Here is a 23,615-nt window from a genome sequence, read left to right as displayed (position 1 = left end):
AACTTTCTGCAGTGACAAGGACCTGGTTACTATCAGCATGGCTGCGTGTGAATGACTGCCGCACATTAGTAATGCATAATGATTTAGCAGCTCATGAAATCTGTTTACTGAATTTTAAGTGGAAAACTGCTGGTCTGATGAATCAGGCTATCACTGACTCAATGTCCACTTCAATTTTCTTTTCTCCCCTTTTAATTTTGTCTTCTCTTCTGAAGGTGCTGATGGGGTCTGGTTCTATACGTGCTGGAAGTCTTCCACTACTTTACTCAAACAACCACTGTCCTTATTTAAGTATATACAGTGAATGTTGACAGACTATTCAGGCATAGGGGCATCATGGCCGAGCCCTATCCTGTTCTCACCCGTCATCCACAGGCACAAAATTTCAGGTCATTGGCTAATGATTAGGAACAGCAACTGTGTCTGATTTTTCTACACAATAGCACTGGGACACTGAGGCCAACTATTATACCTCGACAGCCACCCAAACTAAGATCAGCCAATTTAGTACAGACTAAGGATCAAACTAATCTGTATAGAAACATAGAAAATAGGTGCAGGAGTAGGCCATTCGGCCCTTCGAGCCTGCACCACCATTCAATAAGATCATGGCTGATCCTTCACCTCAGTACCCCTATCCCGCTGTCTCTCCATACTCCTTGATCCCTTTAGCCATAAGGGCCATATCTAACTCCTTCTTGAATACATCCAATGAACTGGCATCAACAACTCTCTGCGGCAGGGAATTCCACAGGTTAACAACTCTCTGAGTGAAGAAGTTTCTCCTCATCGCAGTCCTAAATGGCCTACCCCTTATCCTAAGACTGTGTCTCCTGGTTCTGGACTTCCCCAACATCGGGAACCTTCTTCCCGCATCTAACCTGTCCCGTCCCGTCAGAATCTTATACGTTTCTATGAGATCCCCTCTCATCCTTCTAAACTCCAGTGTATAAAAGTCCAGTTGATCCAGCCTCTCTTCATATGTCAGTCCAGCCATCCCTGGAATCAGTCTGGTGAACCTTCGCTGCACTCCCTCAATAGCAAGAATGTCCTTCCTCAAATTAGGAGACCAAAACTGAACACAATATTCCAGGTGAGGCCTCACCAAGGCCCTGTACAACTGCAGTAAGACCTCCCTGCTCCTATACTCAAATCCCCTAGCTATGAAGGCCAATATGCCATTTGCCTTCTTCACCACCTGCTGTACCTGCATGCCAACTTTCAATGACAGATGAACCATGACACCCAGATCTCGTTGCACCTCCCCTTTTCCTAATCTGCCGCCATTCAGATAATATTCTGCCTTTGTGTTTTTGCCACCAAAGTGGATAAACTCATATTTATCCACATTATACTACATCTGCCATGCATTTGCCCACTCACCTAACCTGTCCAAATCACCCTGCAGCCTCTTAGCATCCCCCTCACAGCTCACACTGCCACGGTTTAGTGTCATCTGCAAACTTGCAGATATTACACACAATTCCTTCATCCAAATCATTGATGTATATAGTAAAGAGCTGGGGCCCCAGCACAGGGCCCTGCGGCACTCCACTAGTCACTGCCTCCCATTCCAAAAAGGACCCGTTTATCCCGACTCTCTGCTTCCTGTCTGCCAACGAATTCTCTATCCACGCCAGTACATTACCCCCAATACCATGTGTTTTGATTTTGCACAACAATCTCTTATGTGGGACCTTGTCAAAGGCCTTTTGAAAGTCCAAATACACCACATCCACTGGTTCTCCCTTGTCCACTCTACTAGTTACATTCTCAAAAAATTCCAAAAGATTTGTCAAGCATGATTTCCCTTTCATAAATCCATGCTGACTTGGACCGATCCTGTCACTGCTTTCCAAATGCGCTGCTATTTCATCATTAATAATTGATTCCAACATTTTCCCCACTACTGATGTCAGGTTAACTGGTCTATAATTACCCGTTTTCTCTCTCCCTCCTTTTTTAAAAAGTGGTGCTACATTCGCTACCCTCTAGTCCATAGGAACTGATCCAGAGTCGATAGACTGTTGGAAAATGATCATCAATGCATCCACTATTTCTAGGGCCACTTCCTTAAGTACTCTGGGATGCAGACAATCAGGCCCCGAGGATTTATCGGCCTTCAATTCCATCAATTTCCCCAACACAATTTCCCGCCTAATTAGGATATCCTTCAATTCCTCCTCCTCACTAGACCCTCGGTCCCATAGTATTTACGGAAGGTTATTTGTGTCTTGCTTCGTGAAGACAGAACCAAAGCATTTGTTCAATTGGTCTACCATTTCATTGTTCCCCATTATAAATTCACCCGAGTCAGACTGCAAGGGACCTACGTTTGTCTTCACTACCCTTTTTCTCTTCACATATCTATAGAAGCTTTTGCTGTCAGTTTTTATGTTCCCGGCAAGGTTCCTTTCATAATCTATTTTCCCCCTCCTAATTAAACCGTTTGTCCTCCTCTGCTGAATTCTAAATTCCTCCCAGTCCTCAGGTTTGCTGCTTTTTCTGACCAATTTATATGCCTCTTCCTTGGATCTAACACTATTCTTAATTTCCCTTGTTAGCCACGGTTGAGCCACCTTCCCTGTTTTATTTTTACTCCAGACAGGGATGTACAATTGTTGAAGTTCATCCATGTGAGCTATAAATGTTTGCCATTGCCTATCCACCGTCAACCCTTTAAGTATCACTGGCCAGTCTATTCTCGCCAATTCATGCCTCATGCCGTTGAAGTTAGCTTTCCTTAAGTTCAGGACCCTAGTTTCTGATTTAACTGTGTCACTCTCCATCTTAATAAAGAATTCTACCATATTATGGTCACTCTTCCCCAAGGGGCCTCGCACAACAAGATTGTTAATTAGTCCCTTCTCATTACACATCACCCAGTCTAGCATGGGCAGCTCTCTAGTTGGTTCCTCGACATATTGGTCAAGAAAACCATCCCTAATACACTCCAGGAAATCATCCTCCACCGCATTGCTACCAGTTTGGTTAGCCCAATCTATATGTAAATTAAAGTCGCCCATGTTAACTGCTGTACCTTTATTGCACACATTCCTTATTTCTTGTTTGATGCTGTCCCCAACCTCACTACTACTGTTTGGTGGCCTGTACACAACTCCCACCAGTGTTTTCTGCCCTTTGGTATTCCGTAGCTCCACCCATACCGATTCCACATCATCCAAACCAATGTCCTTCCTTATTATTGCATTAATTTCCTCTTTAACCAGCAACACCACCCTACCTCCTTTTCCTTTCTGTCTATCCTTCCTAAATGTTGAATACCCCTGGATGTTGAGTTCCCAGCCTTGGTCACCCTGGAGCCATGTCTCCGTGATGCCAACTACATCATATCCATTAACTGCTATCTACGCAGTTAATTCGTCCACCTTATTCCGAATATTCCTCGCATTGAGGCTTAGAGCCTTCAGGCTTGTCTTTTTAACACACTTTGCCCCTTTAGAATTTTGCTGTAATGTGGCCCTTTTTGTTTTTTGCCTTGGGTTTCTCTGCCCTCCACTTTTACTATTCTCCTTTCTATCTTTTGCCTCTGTCTCTCTTTTATTTCCCTCCTGCCTCCCTGCATAGGTTCCCATCCCCTGCCATATTAGTTTAACTCCTCCCCAACAGCACTAGCAAACACTTCCCCCAGGACATTAGTTCCGGTCCTGCCCAGGTGCAGACCGTCCGGTTTGTATTGGTCCCACCTCCCTCACATCCGGTTCCAATGCTCCAGGAATTTGAATCCCTCCCTTCTGCACCACTCCTCAAGCCACGTATTCATCTGAGCTCTCCTGCGATTCCTACTCTGACTAGCACGTGGCACTGGTAGCAATCCTGAGATTACTACTTTTGAGGTCCTACTTTTTAATTTAGCTCCTAGCTCCTTAAATTCGTCTCGTAGGACCTCATCCCGTTTTTTATCTATATCGTTGGTACCGACATGCACCACGACAACTGGCTGTTCACCCTCCCTTTTCAGAATGTCCTGCACCCGCTCCGAGACATCCTTGACCCTTGCACCAGGAAGGCAACATACCATCCTGGAGTCTCAGTTGTGGCCGCAGAAACGCCTATCTATTCCCCTTACAATTGAATCCCCTATCACTATCGCTCTCCCACTCTTTTTCCTGCCCTCCTGTGCAGCAGAGCCACCCACGGTACCATGAACTTGGCTGCTGCTGCCTTCCCCTGATGAGTCACCCCCTCAATAGTACCCAAAGCGGTGTATCTGTTTTGCAGGGGGATGACTGCAGGGGACCCCTGCACTACCTTCCTTGCACTGTTCTTCCTGTTGGTCACCCGTTCCCTATCTGGCTGTGTACCCTTTACCTGCGGTGTGACCAACTCACTAAACGTGCTATTCACGTCATTCTCAGCATCATGGATGCTCCAGAGTTCATCCACCCGCAGCTCCAGTGCCGCAATGCGGTCTGTCAGGATCTGCAGGCAGATGCACTTCCAACACACGTATTCGTCAGGGACACCGGAAGCATCCCTGAGTACCCACATAGTACAGGAGGAGCATAATATGTTTCCGAGCTCTCCTGCCATGATTTAACCCTTAGATTAATCTAATTGGGCAACAACAATGTTAAACGGTTACTTACTGATAAAGAAAGAAAAAGAAAAAAAAAGAAAAACTACTTACCAATCACTTACCCCCTTGGCTGTGACATCACCTTTCTACTTCTTTTTTTGCCTTCTCACCCTGCTGCAGCTGCACAAGCCTCTCCACGCACCTGGAACTCCCGAGCCTCCTCGACGTGTTGGGCCTTTTTATAGGCCTCAGCGACGCATCTCCCGAGCCTCTCCACGCACCTGGAACTCCCGAGCCTCTCCGACGCATTGGGCCCTTTTAGAGGCCTCAGCAATGCACCTCCCGAGCCTCTCCACGCACCTGGAACTCCCGAGCCTCTCCGACGCATTGGGCCCTTTTAGAGGCCTCAGCAACGCACCTTCCGAGCCTCTTCACGCACCTGATTCAGTACTACAACAGGAAATCACATAACTAACAGGAGTAGAAAGGAAGACTCGGTAAATCAGGAAATAGTGGTTAGTGACCATATTTTTGGCCTTTAGAAATCCCTCCCTAGCTCTGTAACCCTCTCCAGCCCTACAACCCTCCGAGAACTTTGTGCTCCGCCAATTCTGGCCATCCCCAAGTTACTTTGAAAATCCCTCATTTTCTATTGTGAACATTCTTTTCTCATGTTGTCACAGCTGTTAGTGCTAGAAAACTGACCAGTCCTAAGACAGCCAGGTTCATGCTTCTCTCAAGCTTTAAGAGACATTTAGCTGGAAAAACTAACTCGCACCAAGTCCCGTTCACCCATCACCCTGGTGCTCATTGGCTCCCAGTCCAGCAATGCCAAGAATTAAAAATTTGTGTTCAAGTCCCACCATAGCCTCACCCCTCCCTAGCTCTCTAACCCCTCCAGCCATACAACCCACCGAGAACTTTGTGCTCCGCCAATTCTGGCCATCCCCAATTTCCTTTGGCCCACTATTGGCAACCGTGCTTTCTGCTGCCCAGGCCCTATGCTCTGGAAATCCCTTGCTAAACCTCTCTGCCTCACTCTCCTCCTTTAAGATGCTCCTTAAAACCTACTTCTTTGACCAAGCTTTTAGTCACTTATCCCAATGCAGATTGGACCTATGTGGTCCGGCACCCTCGGGAACTGATCAGTGCTGAAACAGAGAATCTTTCGAACCATGGGAGGTCACGCCAAGCCTAGGTTTACCAGTACCTGTAGACAGCGTCCAGGCTCCTGAATGTCTCTGCCACGCTCAGGCTCTGGCTGTGAAACTCGGGCCTCGCTCTCTCTCTCTCTCTCTCTATCTCCCAGCCACATTTATTAATTAACGTGCTGGTTTGGAGCTCTTTTTTTTTTATAACCCTCCTCTCCCTCAGGCCCAGCTTCGGTGATTCAGTCAGCCATCTGCCCTTCCTTTTCCTTGCCCGGCCTGGTTACCTCACAGAACACTGAGAGCCAAGAAGTGCTGGAGACCGGGACGCCACTCATGCAAAGCGGCAGTTCCGCAGCACAGAACACTGAGAGCCAGGAAAGGCAGGAAACCGGGACTAATGCCGAACCACAGATATTTCCGGACCAGAGAGTCCCGGACCAGAGAGGTCCAACCTGCATATCCTTATGTGGCTCAGTGTCAAATATTGTCTGTGAAGCTTCTTGGGACATTTTACTATGTTAAAGGTGCTATATAAATGCAAGTTGTTATTGTAATCCACGAATTAAAGCTGAAAACAGGAAGCTAGGGACATGGCTGTGGTGCTCCATCAGTGCGATCCTAAAACAACGGCAGCAACAGAAACAATGCCGCAGGAAAATCAACGCTGGTGCACTCAAAGAGCCTGCTAAGAATGCCCTATTCAGCCAGCGTCTCACTACCAACTTGACGACTCCGTGATCCAGAGACGCAGAGTGTCCACAGTGCCTGGTCTGCGCTCAAGGCCTCCATAATTAGCACCTGTGAAGAGATGCTCGGTCACTCGACCAGGAAACTGGTTCGATGAGAATAACCAGGAGATCCAGGAGCCAATATGTCGCATGCGCAAGGCATTCTTGAACTGGAAACAGCAACACAACTCAAGAGCAAGGAAGCAGCTCTACAAACGTCTGAAGGCCAAGGCCCAACAAAAAACTCGTGACCTAAAGAGCAGATAGTGGGTAGAGAAAGCACAGGAGATCCAGCAACTAGTCAACAACCATGACGTGCGTGGATTCTTCAGCGTAGTCAAGACCACCTACGGCCCAAGCACCCAAGGTCCGACCCCACTGACGGAGGGGCCAAGAACGGAGAGGTACTCATCAAGGACAGTGCCCACTGGATGGAGCACTTCGAAGATCTCCTTAACCAAGACTCTGTCTTCGACATGAATGTCCTCAACTTCATCCCGCAGCATGCTACCCGCATAACCCCAGCCTGGCATGAGGTTGAAAAGGCCATCCAACAACTGAAGAACAACAAGGCCTCAGGAGTAGATCAAATCCCCGTCGAAGCACTAAAATATAGTGAAGAAGCACTATTGGCACGAATACTTGAACTAATTTCTCTTATTTGGAAGGAGGAGAGCATGCCAGGGAATCTCAGAGATGCCGCAATTGTGACCATCTTCAAGCAAGGGGACAAGTTCGATTGCAGTAATTACAGAGGAATTTCCCTGCTGTTTGCCACAGGGCAAGACATTACAAGAATCCTCTTAAATCACCTTCTCCCTGTGGCTGACTAGCTCCTCCCAGATTTACAATGCGAATTCTACCCACGAAGGGGCACAATGGTCATGATGTTCACCACGTGTCAAATTCAAGACATATTCAGGGAACACCACCAACCTCTGTACATGGCCTTCTTTGACCTCACAAAGGCCTTCGACAATGTCAACCGTGAGGGATTATGGAGCGTCCTCTTTAAATTCGGCTGCCCTCAAAAGTTTGTCACCAGCTTGCTTCATGATGACATGCAAGCCGTGATCCTGACCAACGGATACACTGCAGACCCAATTCATGTACGGACCGGGGTCAAGCAAGGCTGTGTCATCGCACCAAGGGTCTTCTCGATCTTCCTTGCTCAATGCTCCATCTCACCCTCAGTAAGCTCCCTACTGGAGTTGAGCTAATCTACAGAACAAACGGGAAATTGTTCAAACTCCGTCGCCTCCAGTCCAGATCCAAAGTTGTCCCATCCTTTGTCATTGAATTACAGTATGCAGAGTTTGCCAACACTCGGAGGCTGAACTCCAAACCATCGTCAACACCTTCACCGAAATGTACAAGAACATAGGCCTTACATTAAACATCCGTAAGACAAAGGTTCTCTGCCAACCTGCCCCTGCCACACAGTGCTATCCCCCGATTATCAAAATCCACGACGAGTCCTTGGACAACGTGGACCATTTTCCATATCTCGGGGGCCTACTGTCAACAAGGGCAGATGTTGATGACGAAGTCCAACACCGCCCTCAGTGTGCCATCGCAGCCTTCGGTTGCCTGAGGAAGAGGGTGTTTGAAGACCAGGACCTCAAACCCGGCACCACCTCATGGTCGACAGAGCAATAGTGATACCCGCCCTCCTATATGCTTCAGAGACATGGACTATGTACAGAAGGCACCTCAAAGCACTGGAGAAGTATCACCAACTCTGCCTCCGCAAGATCCTGCCAATCCATTGACAGGATAGGCACACCAACGTCAGTGTTCTCGCTCAGACCAACATCCCCAGCATCGAAGCACTGACCACGCTCGATCAGCTCTGATGGACTGGCCACAACACCCGCATAGCCGATACGAGACTCCCAAAACAAGCGCTCTACTTGGAGCCCTGACACGGCAATCGAGCCCCAGGTGGGCAGAGGAAACGCTTCAAGGACATCCTCAAAGCCTCCTTGAAAAAATTCAACATCCCCACCAACACCTGGGAATCCTTGGCCCAAGACCGCTCAAAGTGGAGAAGCATCCGGGAAGGCGCTGAACACCTCGAGTCTCTTAGCCAAGCACAAACAGCGGAAGGAGCACACGACCATGTCCCCTCTCACCATCATCCCTCTCGTGGGTCACCCGTACTTCCCCGCTAGCAAGGAGCTGGACAGCACCTTGCAGCACATCAGTGGGGTGATGAAGACCCAAGTCTGCAATAATATCCCTCCTTGAGATGAGGTCAATGAATGTCTGCAATCTGTTGCTCACAGCAAGCATGTTCTCGTTGGACTGGTGCATTTGCTGCTGCATGCAGGTGGCCATCCTTTCCATGGAACATCACATCATCACCATTGCTGCTGTGTTCATACTCCTCAGTGTTAAGTATGGAAGAACGCCACAAGACTGAGTATTGTGAGCTAAAACTGATGTGACCTTAGTCTCTTTAATATAACTCCAGAGTGCCTAAGCAGCATGGTAGATGACCTTTTGTACTCCCATGCACGAGGTGTGCAGGTGACCCTTGGGCCTCCAACAGTTGCGCCCTCTGGTGGCAAGTCTTACACAGTTACAATGTTTACCTACATAACATCACTTCCCTCCCCTCACCACCCAAAGTCTTTGATACAAATTATTTATAAGTTGAGACGATCCGGGGCCCTATGCTCCCTTGTTGATTGTCTGAGTTCAAACTCTGGCATGGGTGAGTTGATCAGACCATTGCTGCACTGCGGCACAGCTGGTCTGACAGGACTGTTGGGAATGGTGAGTTCATCCTCTTGATTGACAGTGAGGTCGATTGCAGGTTGGGTGTGTTTTGGTGAATCGATGATGGTAATGTCCTCTTCAGGTTGTTCCTGGTTGTCGGTGAACCGCAGTTTGGTCTGATCCAAATGCTTTCTGCTCGTTTGTCCATTCAATAGTTTGACTATAAACACTCTATTCCCCTCCTTGGTCAAGACTGTGCCAGCAACCCATTTAGGACCATGACCGTAATTAAGGACAAACACAGGGTCGTTAACGTCAATGTCACGCGATACAGTCGCGGGATCGTGGTACATGTTTTGCCGGTGATGTCGGGTTTCTACATGATCATTAAGATCCGGGTGGACTAGGGAGTGCCTGGTTTTGAGTGCTCTCTTCATTAACAATTCTGTAGGGGGAACCCCAGTGAGTGAGTGGGGTCGTGTCCTGTAGCTGAGCAGAACCTGAGATAAGCGGGTCTGCAAGGAGCCTTCCGTCACACGTTTCAAACTCTGCTTGATAGTTTGGACTGCCCGTTCCGCTTAACTGTTGGATGCAAGCTTAAACAGGGCAGACCTGACATGCTTGATGCCATTGCGGGTCATAAACTCGTTGAATTCCGAGCTGGTGAAACACGGTCCATTGTCACTGACGAGGACGTTGGGCAAGTCATGGGTGGCGAACATAGCCCGGAGGTCTTCAATGGTGGCAGTGGATGTGCTGGAAGACATGATTATGCATTCGATTCATTTAGAGTAAGCATCCACTACAACTAAAAGCATCTTTCCGAGAAAGGGGCCAGCGAAATCTACGTGGATCCTGGACCATGGTTTGGAGGGCCATGACCACAGACTCAATGGAGCCTCCCTTGGTGCATTGCTCAATTGTGAGCATCTGTTGCACTGGTGTACGCATGACTCGGTAAGTCCGAGTCAATGCCGGGCCACCAAACATGTGACCTGGCTATAGTCTTCATCATGACTATTCCTGGGTGGGTATTATGCAGGTCGCGTATAAACGTTCCCCTGCCTTTTTTTGGCGAAACCACGCGATTACCCCATAAGAGACAATCCGACTGGATGGACATTTCATCTTTGTGTTGGTGAAATGGCTTAATTTCATCCCGGTAATGAGCAATGGTAGCCACCTGAGAGCATCAGCACAGTTCTCCGTGCCTGGTCTGTGGCAGATAACATAGTCATAGGCGGACAATGTTAGTGCCCATCTTTGGATGCGGGATGAAGCATTGGTGTTTATACAGCGGTGTGAAAACAGCGAAATGAGCGGTTTGTGGTCGGTTTCAAGCTCAAACCGAAGTCCAAATAGGTATTGGTGCATTTTCTTAACCCCATATACACATGTTAACGCCTCTTTCTCCACCATACTGCAGGCTCTTTCAGCCTTAGACAGACTTCTAAACGTGGTATGCAACCAGTTGAAGTTTTCCCGATACATTGGTTTGCTGTAACACACAGCTGACCCCGTACAAAAATGCATCACAAGCGTGCACTAATCGTTTACACATGTCATACACTACAAGTAACTTATTAGAACAAAGTAGGTTTCTGGCCTTCTCAAAAGCTGTCTCTTGAGATTTACCCCAAACCCAGTCATCGCCCTTAAGTAGCAGCATGTGCAAAGGTTCCAGCAAAGTGCTTAACCCGGGTAGAATTTAGTTGAGTCCCAGGAACGACTGCAGCTCCGTCACATTCTGTGGTCTGGGTGCATTCTTGATGGCCTCTGTCTTTGAGTCCGTGGGCTTGATGCCGTCTGTGGCAATCTTTCTCCCCAAAAATTCGATCTCCGACGCTAGGAAAACACACTTGGAGCGTTTCAGCCTGAATCCCACTTTGTCTAGTCGACTTAGAACTTCTTCCAGGTTATGCAGATGTTCGATGGTGTCACGACCGGTGATCAGGATGTCGTTTTGAAACACAACAGTGTACAGAATCGATTTCAGCAAACTCTCCATGTTCCTCTGGAAGATGACAGCAGCCAAGCGAATCCCAAAAGGGCACCTGTGGTATATAAACAGTCCTTTGTGCGTGTTGATGCACGTCAATCTTTTCAAAGATTTAGCCAGCTCCTGTGCCATGTAGGCAGAGGTTAGGTCCAACTTGGTGAACGACTTCTCCCCCCACCCTGCTAACGTTGCGAACAGGTCATCCGCCTTGGGTAGCGGGTACTGGTCTTGTAACGAGACTCGGTTGATCGTTACCTTGTAGTCTCCGCAGATTCTGATCGTGCCATCGCTTTTCAACACCAGAACAATCGTACTGGCCCACTCGTTGAACTTGGCTGGCGATATGATTCCCTCTCGTTGAAGTCTGTCCACTTCGATCTCTACTTTCTCCCTCATCATATATGGAACCACTCGAGCCTTGTGATGAATGGGTCTTGCATCCGGGACTAGATGGATCTGCATCTTGGCACCTGTGAAGTTGCCGATGCCTGGTTCAAATAGCGATGGAAACTTGCTCAGCACTTGGACGCACGAGGCATCATCTACTGAAGATAGTGCTTTGATGTCGTCCCAGTTCCATCGAATCTTTCCCAGCCAGCTTCTGCCGAATAGCATTGGGCCGTCACCTGGTACAATCCACAGTGATAAATCATGCACAGCCCCATCATACGATACCTTAACTGCCGCACTGCCAATGACTGGTATGAGCTCTTTGGTGTAGGTGCGCAGCTTTGTCTGAATCGGGCTCAGTTTGGGCATTTGTGCCTTGTTGCCCCACAGTTTCTCAAAAGCTTCTGGCTCATAACTGACTGACTCGCCCCCATTTCCAACTCCATTGATACTGGAATACCGTTCAATTTGACTTTCAGCATGATAGGAGGGTTCTTGGTGGTGAAAGTGTGTACCCCATACACTTCTTCCTCGGGTTGAGTTGCCTCTCTTCTTTGTTCTGCATGATCCGCGCCAGATCAATCATCCTCTGCTGACTCTGCCACATGGTGAGTCGCAGCACTCTTGCACATTCGCTGGAGGTGCCCCATTGTTCCGCAGCCTTTGCACACATAGTGCTTGTATCGACATTGATGGGCTCGATGATTACCCCGCAGCACCAACATGGTGCTAATGGATTTGCATTCACACCTGACGGCGGATTCTGAGTCATCCTAGGTCTTGCAGCTGCAGACGTGTAGGCCCTGCCATATGCAGTTCTGCCTGCTAGCGCCGTTATTTTATGCACATTACTTGCCGGTGAGCTTTGATGCTGGGAAGATATCTGTCTGGTATTATCGCTCGTGGATATGAATGCCTGGGCTATTGTGATGGCCTTGCTCAGGTCGAGGGATTCGGCAGACAGCAGCTTGCGAAGAATGACCTCATGACCGATGCCAAGAAAAAAAATGTCCCGCAGCATTTCCCCTCAAAAATCCAGCAAATTCTCAAGTTCCCGCAAGGCGTCTCAGGTCGGTGACATAACTCACCACGTCCTGGCTCTCGGAGTAGTGGTGCATGTAGAAGTGATACTTGGCCATTAAAACACACTCCTTCGGTTTGAGGTGGTTCCGAACCAGCGTACACAACTCTGTATATATCTTATCCGCTGGTTTCTCCGGTGCTAGCAGATTCTTGATGAGGCCGTATATTGTGTACCCACACATGGTGAGGAGAATCGTCCTGCGCTTGATCGCTTTATCGTCCCCATCCAGCTCGTTGGCCATGAAGTACTGGTCGAGACGCTCAACGAAGGCTTCCCAATCATCACCCTCTACAAATCTCTCTAAAATACCAATGGCAGCCATGACCGCGTGAAAGTTCGTAATCTGTGACTCGTCACAAATTGTTAAGTATGGAAGAACTCCACAAGACTGAGTACTGTGAGCTAAAACTGATGTGACCTTAGTCTCTTTAATACAACTCCAGAGTGCCTAAGCAGCATGGCAGACAACCTTTTATACTCCCTTGCACGAGGTGTGTAAGTGACCCTTGGGCCTCCAACAGTTGCGTCCTCTGGTGGCAAGTCTTACACAGTTACAATGTTTACATACATAACACTCAGGACACGAGACAGGCATTAGGACCCTGCGGGAGCTATTCACATACTGTTGAAAACATGCTGGTTTTGGGACACCGTTTTGAGAGTTGCTATAAAGGACACAGTAAGTTACATAGAAACATAGAGAAACATAGAAAATAGGTACAGGAGCAGGCCATTCGGCCCTTTGAGCCTGCACCACCATTCAATATGATCATGGCTGATCATGCACTTCAGTACCCCATTCCTACTTTCTCTCCATACCCCTTGATCCCTTTAGCTGTAAGGGCCACATCTAACTCCCTTTTGAATATATCTAACGAACTGGCCTCAACAATTTTCTATGGTAGAGAATTCCACATGTTCACAACTCTCTGAGTGAAGAAGTTTCTCCTCATCTCAGTCCTAAATGGCTTACTCCTTATCCTTAGACTGCGACCCCTGGTTCTGGACTTCCCCAACATCGGGAACATTCTTCCTGCATCTAACCTGTCCAATCCCATCAGAATTTTATATGTTTCTACGAGATCCCCTCTCATTCTTCTAAATTCCAGTGAATATAAGCCTAGTCGATCCAGTCTTTCTTCATATGTCAGTCCTGCCAACCCCGGAATCAGTCTGGTGAACCTTTGCTGCACTCCCTCAATAGCAAGAATGTCCTTTCTCCGATTAGGAGACCAAAACTGAACACAATATTCAAGGTGTGGCCTCACCAAGGCCCTGTACAGCTGCAGTAAGACCTCCCTGTTACTATACTCAAATCCTCTCGCTATGAAGGCCAACATGCCATTTGCCTTCTTCACCGCCTGCTGTACCTGCATGCCAACTTTCAATGACTGATGTACCAAGTTACATTACTCATGTTTCAGTTAATCTGTTTATTTACGTACACAACAATTGCCTGTGAGATGGTGGTGCTCATGTTGGAAATGGACTCCTCCATTCTCTGTATTGTCATGTAAGTACATTATGTTTGTAGCCACTAGATGGCATCATTGCTGGAGGCCTCTGAGCAGCACGCACATGGTGCTGCTCTGGTATAAAAGGCCAGTCACTTTGAGAGTCAGGTACTTTGGGACGAAATGAAGCAGAAACAAGGTTGTACCTTGCTTAGTTAAACCGTACTCAGTTAGAACCTTTATTGCATACATAACATTTGGCGACGAGATTACAAGAACCTTTGTTTGCAAAATGAGCACAATTGGATTTTTAGAGCGATTTGTGGAGGGAGAAGATTGGGGCAGACTTTATGAGCCGTATGAACCAGTACTCCGTGGCCAAAAAAATGAAGAGGGTCGACGATGCAGAGTGGCGCCGGGCCTGTTCCTCACTGTGTGCGGTTCAAAGATCTACGGTTTGATAAAGAATCTACTCATGCCTAGTGATCCAACAGAGAAAACATACGAGGAGTTGTGTACATTGGTATCATCATCTCGAGATACAGGTTTTATTCACCCGTTCGATTGGAGGGCCAGAGCGCGGCGGAATTCGTTGCCGACTGAGACGCTTAGCGGGACCGTGCAAGTTCGGGACTGTGATATCAGCACACACAGCTTCCAACATGGCAGGCAGCTCTCTCGGAAGCCTCCGGAATCTGCCTGGTTCTGTTTATTATTAACTCTGCAGTTGCAGTAAACAATACGTCCACATCCACAGTGTGGAGCTCCAAACATTACAAGCTTACAGACATTACACTTCTCCCTCCTTAATGAAGAAGTTATTATAACAAACATCATACATAACTTTCATGATTATACATAACACAGGATATAAACTTTTTTTTTTCCATATATACAAATTTAACTTTACCACTTGTTTTCTGTTTCGAAGAGGATACCTTCGCTCTCGAACAGAACCTTCCAAACCTGGTGTCGATTTCACACTCATTCGAGGCTCATCCTGAGGAACGTTTTCCTCTATGGAATTTTCTTGATTTTCATTTTAACTCACTCTTGCACCCCATATGATACAATCTTTATCTACTGATAATTCATTCCTACGAATGAAGAATGGATGTGTATCTTTGTCTGTTACCTGGTTTGGCCATCCATTTGCAATATACTCATACACCTTTGACATCACTGGTCATTTTTGGTTGCTCTACCAATCTCTTCAGCTGTGACTGGCAGTTCATCAATGTATGAAAAATAAAACACTTCTTCCCTATCGGGTGTAACTTGTGATGGGGAAGGCAATCTAGATATTGCATCAGCATTACTGTGATCAGCTCATCGTCTGTAATCAATATCATATGTATATGCTGACAAAATCAAAGCCCATCTCTGCATTCGGGCTGCAGCTAATTTTGGAACTGGGGACTTTGGATGGAGGATTGCTGTTAGGGGCTTATGGTCCGTAACAATGGTAAACTTGCGACCGTACAAGTATTTGTGAAACTTCTTGACCCCAAAAATTAATGCCAAATCTTCTCTTTCAATTTGCGCATAATTACTCTCAATGGCACTGAGAGTGCGTGAAGCAAAAGCAATTGGTCTCTCCTCCCCACTACGTGATAAATGAGAGATCACTGCCCAACTCCATATGGAGAGGCATCACATGCTAGCTTAATCTCCTTAGATATGTCATAGTGAACTTACATGGTGCTCTCTACCAATTTGCTTTTATACTCCTTGAATGCTGTATCGCATTCTTTTGACCACTTCCAATGTTCCTGTTTTTTCAAAAGTTGATTCAGTGGATGTAATACTGTAGCCAAATTTGGCAGGAACTTCCCATAATAGTTCAAAAGACTCAAGAATGAACGGAGTTCAGTGACATTCCTGGGAGTGGGTGCATTTCTAATTGTATCCAATTTTTCCATGGTTGGATGTAAACCATCTTTGTCTACTCTGTACCCGAAGTACTCCACTGAGTTTTTAAATAACTCACACTTACGAGCAGACACTCGTACTCTGTGCTTCTCTAGCCATTTGAGGACTTTATTCAATATGTTATTATGAATTTGCCTATTTGGTGCTGAAATTAGTATGTCATCCAAATAACATACTACCCCTTCAATACCTTGCAAAATCTGATTCATCACCCCTTTGAATATGGCAGGGGCGGAAGACACTCCAAACGGTAGCCTATTAAATTGATATAGTCCTAGAGGAGTATTTATAGTCAAACATGACTTGGACTTGTAGAATTTACCAATATCTCACAAAGATTCCAGGTACCTTTCCCCTGCAGAGGAGAATAATCCCTTTCTGGGCTTTTAAAATGAGTTTAAAGGGGCAGAGGAAGCCTGCGGGGGATAAAAGGGGATGCATTCATGGAGACCCCCCCCCCCCCCTCAGTGTTTGGACTCATAGGAAAGGGAATTCAAAATGGACCTAAATTACAGAAGCTTGAGATCCCCTAAACATCTATGGGAAGGAGCATATCAATTTTAAGATACTACAACATTTTGGCTGCGAAAAAGAGTTAGCAAATTCAGGAGGTGGGGCCAACCTCTGAAGCAAATTCGTGTATTAAGGATCCCAGACTGTCTTGGGGGAACTATTCACCCCCGAAGAGATAATCGAATTACCCAATCAAGCACAATGGAAATCATGGTCAGGAAACTGGGCAATCCAAAACAATGCAAAACCAGTGATAGCACATTCTCACACCCTAATCGAGTTACTGCTGACAAAGGAGACATTTGAAAATCAAAGGACAGAACAGTTTAAACAGAGCCCAAGAGATTTGATGGGAGATAACGGAGCCTTTTTTTGGGATATATCTATCACCCAGTTTTAGAAGGAAAAACTAACAGAACACAGACTGGAACTCGCACAGACTAACAGAACACAGACTGGAACTCTCACAGACTCGAACAAGGACACAGACGGGAACACAGACACAGACACAAGCAGCCTGCTTCCTCTACAGTGAAGAAATGGAATAGTGAAGGAAACTACCAGAACTCATCAAAAACTGACCGAGCACGAGGCCCACGAAACGGAAGGTTGTCAGCAACCAAATTGACAACCACTCTACAATTTACTTCTGAACGACCCAACGGGGGAGAAATTACCAAAAGGGACTAACTAAAACTATTCCTAACCAAAGAAAGTGGGTACTTACCCCATACATCCAAAACGCAACTTAGCGCATCAACGGACGCACCCCAACTGAAGACTATGCAGTCCGAAGTCCTCTCCTTCGTCCGGGGTATGGCTCACCTAGAAGGCCAAGTGCAGCGAACTCCGAAACCGCTATTCACCGGCAACTGTCCAAAGGGATTGGTGAGCATAGCCCCTGAACCTCCAGAGCTATAACTTAGTTAGTTAGGGGAATTGGGAGGGGGGAGGCTGGGATAACTTGTGTAAATGTATCTGCATTCTTCTCTTTACCCCATTTAGAGTTTAAGCTGTATTCTTTTCCCCACAGGCTGTAATTTGACAATTTATTAAATGTGTTGTACCCCTCAGTGTGTATTGGTCTGTGTGTGTTATGAAAGGTGTGCCTTTTACTTCTTTTTAAACACAATAAAGCCATACCTGCTTCCTACCTTGAAACCGATTGTCTGTCCAAGTCTGTCACAGTCCCTTCATAATTCCAGTGTCTAGAACCAAGGGTGTGGGAGCGATTCGGAACCGCTCATATAAGGTCAGTAGGGAAAGCTGACCCCCTGCAAACCACCCCTTACAGACTCCTCTTCAAGATGTAAGTAGGCATTTGTAAGATCCAGTTTTGAGAAGATCTGACCACCTGTCAGTGTTGTGAACAAATCTTCTATATTCGGCAATGTATTGGGGACATTACCCTCTAGAACCTGGTTTACGGTTACTTTATAATCACCACACAATCTTACCTTACCATTGGACTTAGGTACAACAACAATGGGTATAGACCAATTACATTGATCTATCTTACAAATAATGTTCTCAGTCTCTAGTCTTTTGAGTTCTTGCTCAACTTTCTCCTTGAGTGCATATGGTACGGAACGTAGCTTGTAGTAAACCGATCTAACATCCTTCTGTACCCTGACACTCACCTTGAAGCCTATGATTGGACTGCCCGTTTCGCAGAACACCTTCGGATTCTTCTTGATAACCTCATCCGTTGATGAAAATCTCGCTTCCACACAGAAAATCTTACTCCAATCCAGCTTCAGTGAACTCAACCAATTTCTTCCTAGTAAGGCAGACTTGTCTCCTTTCACTACTATTAGAGGCAAGTTCTGAAATTGATCTTTATATTTCACCGGTACGGTGATACGACCTACCACAGGAATTTTCTCTGCCGAGTAGCCTCGCAGCTCTATCTTAGATTTCTCCAGTTGGAAATCATGCAATTTGTTGAGGTACAGCAACTCCGGTACTATACTCATGGATGCACCCGTGTCAGTTTCCATTGGTATCTTGAATCCTGCAACATCTATGTGGATTTTTCTGCCTTCCGAATCGCTGTCCGTTAACCTCGTGCTCCTGATGACGTGTAACTCTAACATCTCCTTGTCCTGTTGTTGTTCTTCTATGCTATGTAGTCTCTTGGGATTTCTACTCATGTGGAGACTACAAAGCTACAATCAACAGGGTTTGGTTTCGAAACAAGATCAGTACCCATTATCAAAGGCTGATGACTTGTTTGCGAAGCTAGCTGGAGAGAAGTCGTTCACAAAACTGGACTTGACGTCGGCCTATATGACAGAGGAGTTGGTCGAGACGTCGAAGAGACTTACGTACATTAACACGCACAAAGGACTGTTTATTTATCATAGGTGCCCTTTCGGAATTCGCTTGGCTGCAGCAATATTCCAGAGGAATATGGAAAGTCTACTGAAGTCCGTTCCCAGAACTGTCTCGTTCCAAGATGACACCGGTCGTGACTCCAAGGAGCATCTGAACAACCTGGAAGAGGTTCTACTGAATTTGCATAGAGTGGGACTCTGACTGAAACGCTCGAAGTGCGTCTTCATTGCATTGGAGGTCGAATTCCTCGGGAGGAAAATGGCCGCTGATGGCATCAGACCTACTGACGTGAAAATCAAGGCCATCAAGAATGCACCCAAGCCGCAGAATGTGACGGAGCTGTGTTCATCCCTGGGTCTACTCAACTACTTCGGTAACTTCCTACCTAAATTGAGCACCTTACTAGAACGACTGCACATGCTATTGAGAAAAGGCGACAACTGGGTGTGGGGCGCATCGCAAGACAGAGCTTTCGAGAAAGTCACCAATCTGCTTTGCTCGAACAAGCTGCTGATACATTATGACCCATGTAAACGTTTAGTTTTGGCCTGTGACGCATTGTCATATGGAATTGGTTGTGTACTCCAACAAGCGAATGAGTCGGGAAAACTTCAACCTGTCACGTATGCATCCAAAAGTTTGTCTAAAGCAGAAAGAGCCACAGCATGGTAGAAAAAGAAGCTTTAGCGTGTCTGTACAGTGTTAAAAAGATGCATCGATACTTGTTCGGTCTGAAGTTCGAATTAGAGACTGATCACAAGCCGCTCATTTCATTGTTTTCCGAGAGCAAAGGTATCAATACCAACTCTTCATCCCGCATCCAAAGGTGGGCGCTGACATTATCTGCCTATGATTATGTCATTCGCCACAGACATGGCACAGAGAATTGTGCCGATGCTTTGAGCCGGTTGCCGTTGCCCACACCGGAGGTGGAAACGCCACAACCGGCAGATTTAATGTTAATCATGGATGCTTTTGAGAGTGAAGGAATCCCAGTCACGGCTCAACAAGTTAAAACCTGGACCAGTCAGGACCCGATTTTATCGGTGGTAAAGGGTTGCATCCTCGAAGGGCATTGGTCTGCCATACCTAAGCAAATGTGCGAGGAGGCCAAACCGTACATTCGTCGCAAGGACGAACTGTCTATTCAAGCAGATTGCATATTGTGGGGCAATTGCGTTGTAATGCCCAAGAAAGGGAGAGAGAAGTTCGTGCGTGAGTTACACAGCACACATCCTGGTATAGTGATGATGAAGGCCATTGCCAGATCCCATGTATGGTGGCCAGGAATTGATTCTGAGCTGGAAGCATGCATGCATCAGTGCAACACTTGCATGCAGCTCAGCAAAGCACCAGCGGAATCGCCGCTGACTCTGTGGTCGTGGACATCCAAACCTTGGTTCAGGAACCATGTAGATTTTGCAGGTCCCTTCCTGGGCAAGATATTTTTAGTGGTGGTGGATGCTTATTCGAAGTGGATAGAATGCATAATCATGTCATCCAGCGCGTCCACGGCAACCATAGAGAATCTCAATGTCATGTTCGTGACACATGGTCTACCTGACATAGTGGTGAGCGACAATGGGTCGTGCTTCACCAGTCAGGAATTTCAGGAGTTTGTGAAACTTAATGGCATAAAACATGTAAGGTCAGCACCGTTCAAGCCTGCGTCCAACGGGCAAGCAGAACGTGCAGTACAAATTATCAAGCAAAGCATGAGGAGTGTAACCCAAGGGTCACTGCAGACCCGCTTGTCCTGCATACAGCTGAGTTACAGGACAAGACCCCACACACTCACAGGGGTCTTGCCTGCTGAACTCATGATGAAACGAAGTCTTAAGACAAAGCTATCTCTGGTACACCCGGATTTAAATAATCATGTTGAATACAGAAGACAAAGTCAACAAGGGTACCACGATCGCGCAACTGTGTCACGCGAGATTTCTGCTAATGATCCTGTATATCTGTTGAACTATGGTTAGGGTCCAAAATGGATCGCTGGTACAGTCATGGCCAAGTAGGGCAACAGAGTATTCGTTATTAAGCTCAAGAATGGGTAAACTTGCAGGAAACACATGGATCAGACAAAGCTGAGGCACACAGACAGCCAAAACAGTCGGACGAAGAAACCATCGACGACCAACCAACCTACCAACAGTCTTCAGAGTACTCAAGGGTCATCAGTGAACCTGGAATTTCCATTATGGACCTGTTCAATAAAAATGGACTTGCAATTCCTGACATGGCCACTGCCACCCCCAACAAGTCAGTCATCCAGCCATCAGCCACAACAGACCCCGCACACTCACCCAAGGCTGGAATCGAACTGAGACGGTCAACCCGGGAGTGCAAAGCGCCGGACCGTCTCAACCTGTGAAAGACTGTGATAAGATATCAGAGGCGGGTATTGTCATGTATGTACATTCTGTTTGTAGCCACCAGATGGCGTCATTGTTGGAGGCCACTGAGCAGCACGCACATGGTGTTGCTCAGGTATAAAAGGCCAGCCATTTTGAGAGTCAGGCACTTTGGGCCTAAATAAAGCAGAAGCAAGGTTGAACCTTGCTTAGTTAAACAGTACTCAGTTTGAACGTTTATTGCAAACATAACATTATATTTGCAGACATCGCGGCTATAAAAGCTGCCAGAGCCTCATGCAATTATTGCTGCCCCTCCAAGATCAACCTCTTTCTCGATGACCCCCTGAGGCTTAGCATTTGCATGCAGCTCAGCAGAGCTTGGAATGTCCTGCGCCTTCCGGTGAGAAGTCTCCACTGCTATCCCTGTCAACACAATATGCTCTTGCTGACTTGTGAAGTGTGAGACACCAGGTGACAACACTACTCTATCTCTCACAGGACTCACTGAGCTGTGCATATCTGCGCTGGTGCTGGCTGTGCATGGGTCTGCTGGCGCTGCACCCTCAGAGAATGGAGATTCCTCTGAGGAGTCATCTTCCTCCTCTGACTGGACAGGGGGTTGGGCACTTGGTGGACCTAAGGGAAAATAAGGAGTTGTATTAGAAGTGTTATGATAAGAATGGGTAACGTTATTATGATGACATTTTACTGGCTGTCGGCATCAGTCACCATATGAGTGACTGTTGTATGCCATGCGGCTGTATGAGATTTAATTCTGTCATCAGGTTGCTGGGAGGTTCCCTCTCTCCATCTCCCTCTGCCAGCAGCTCTGCAACTCCAGAGATTGAGGGCGTGCTCCTCTGTTGGAGTCAAAATACTGAAGGCTGGAGGGCCACCGCCGGTTCTCTGTGTCTCACTGTTGTTGTAGGCTCTCTCCTGCAAGGAGGGAAAGAAGAGAACTTTGAGTGAGAGTGATGGAATGAGTGTAAGGAATAGATGGGTTATATCTGTGGAGGGTGACTATGAGGGAGTGGCATGACATTGCCAAACAGCCTCCTTCTGTGCTGTTACTTGCTATGCTTGCATTAGGACGAGGGTGAGTGTCAGTGGTGATTAGTCAGATAAGGGTGGTTCATGCTTCAGAGACATGGACTATGTACAGTAGGCACCTCAAAGCATTGGAGAAGTACCACCAGTGCTGCCTCCGCAAACCCCTGCAAATTCATTGGTAGGATAGGTGTACCAACGTCAGCGTTCTTTCTCAGGCCAACATCCCCAGCATCGAGCCATTGACCACGTTTGATCAGCTCCGATGGATGGGCCATATTGTCCGCATGCCTGATACTAGACTCCCGAAACAAGTACTCTACTCTGAGCTACGTCATGGCGGGCGAGCCCCAGAAGGGCACAGAAATGCTTCAAGGACACCCTCAAAGCCTCCTTGAAAAAATGCAACATCCCCACCTGTAGTGTATGTAGCACTCAAATCACTGACTCCACACAGTCTGGTGTTGTAGTAACTGCTGTGACCTTGGTCCTTTATTGTGAAACTCCAGAGTGCCCTTCAGGTGTGGTGGTCAGCTTTTTATACTCTGTCTCGCAGGTACTTTCGGGTCTCCCACCACAGTGTCCCTTGTGGCGCACCATTGTAACTATACACTTAATGTACATGGACAATACATAACATCTCACTCACCCGCCCCCCCCCACCGCCAGTTCCAAAAGCAAATTGCCGGTAAGCTCGGCCTGGTTCGTTCTGGTTGATTTGTGAGTGTGAGTCCCTGACCATCCACTTCCCTTTCCCCCCCACCCATGTAGAGATTATGTTTGCGATCCAGTGCAAGCATGTGGTATTTGCAGTCCTTACATGGGTGATACAAGTACACAAACATAATCTCCAGTAGAAAGCAGGTACACATGGACAGTACATTTGTCTGCGTTATATCAAAAGGTTGCAGGTACACTGAACAGTTATTAAATCTCAACTCCACTGGGTGAAGTGTGGTGGCGGCATACTTTCCCTTTTTGCCCGAGGTAATGGGCTGCGCTGAGACAGGGTATGGCAACTGGTGCGTTGCCTCTGTTCTCAGAAAATAGTTGCCTTTTGCGGCTTGTCTGCAGCTGCTGAACAATTGCATAAATCTCATAATCATACAAATCACAACAATTATCTTGACTCACTCTTGCCCTTACAAAAGTCTCTTTGTGGGGACTGCCAATGGTGTAAGGCCCCTTTAAGACTCCCGGATACATTTCCCTTTTAAGATGCCATTTTGACTTTTCCACGAGGTTTCTACTGGGCGCCGCCATTTTAGGTGCTCTGCTGGTGCCTGCCTGCCTCTCTCTGCAGAACTCTGCTGCCACGAGACTCGCCTCCATCTTGAACTCGCTGTGCTGCTGCCT

The 23,615-nt window shown here is 47.0% G+C and overlaps 1 protein-coding gene across 1 annotated transcript in view; it reads right to left on the bottom strand.

Annotated features, from left to right (window-relative positions):
* LOC139262107 (gastrotropin-like) overlaps positions 1 to 23,615 on the bottom strand; it is a 57,559-nt gene that overhangs the window by 29,780 nt on the left and 4,164 nt on the right. The gene's annotated exons all lie outside the window — the stretch shown is intronic.

The sequence above is a fragment of the Pristiophorus japonicus genome, chromosome 4, assembly GCF_044704955.1.
Source record: "Pristiophorus japonicus isolate sPriJap1 chromosome 4, sPriJap1.hap1, whole genome shotgun sequence".
NCBI lineage: Eukaryota > Metazoa > Chordata > Chondrichthyes > Pristiophoridae > Pristiophorus > Pristiophorus japonicus.
This window is presented reverse-complemented; position numbering and strand designations above follow the sequence as displayed.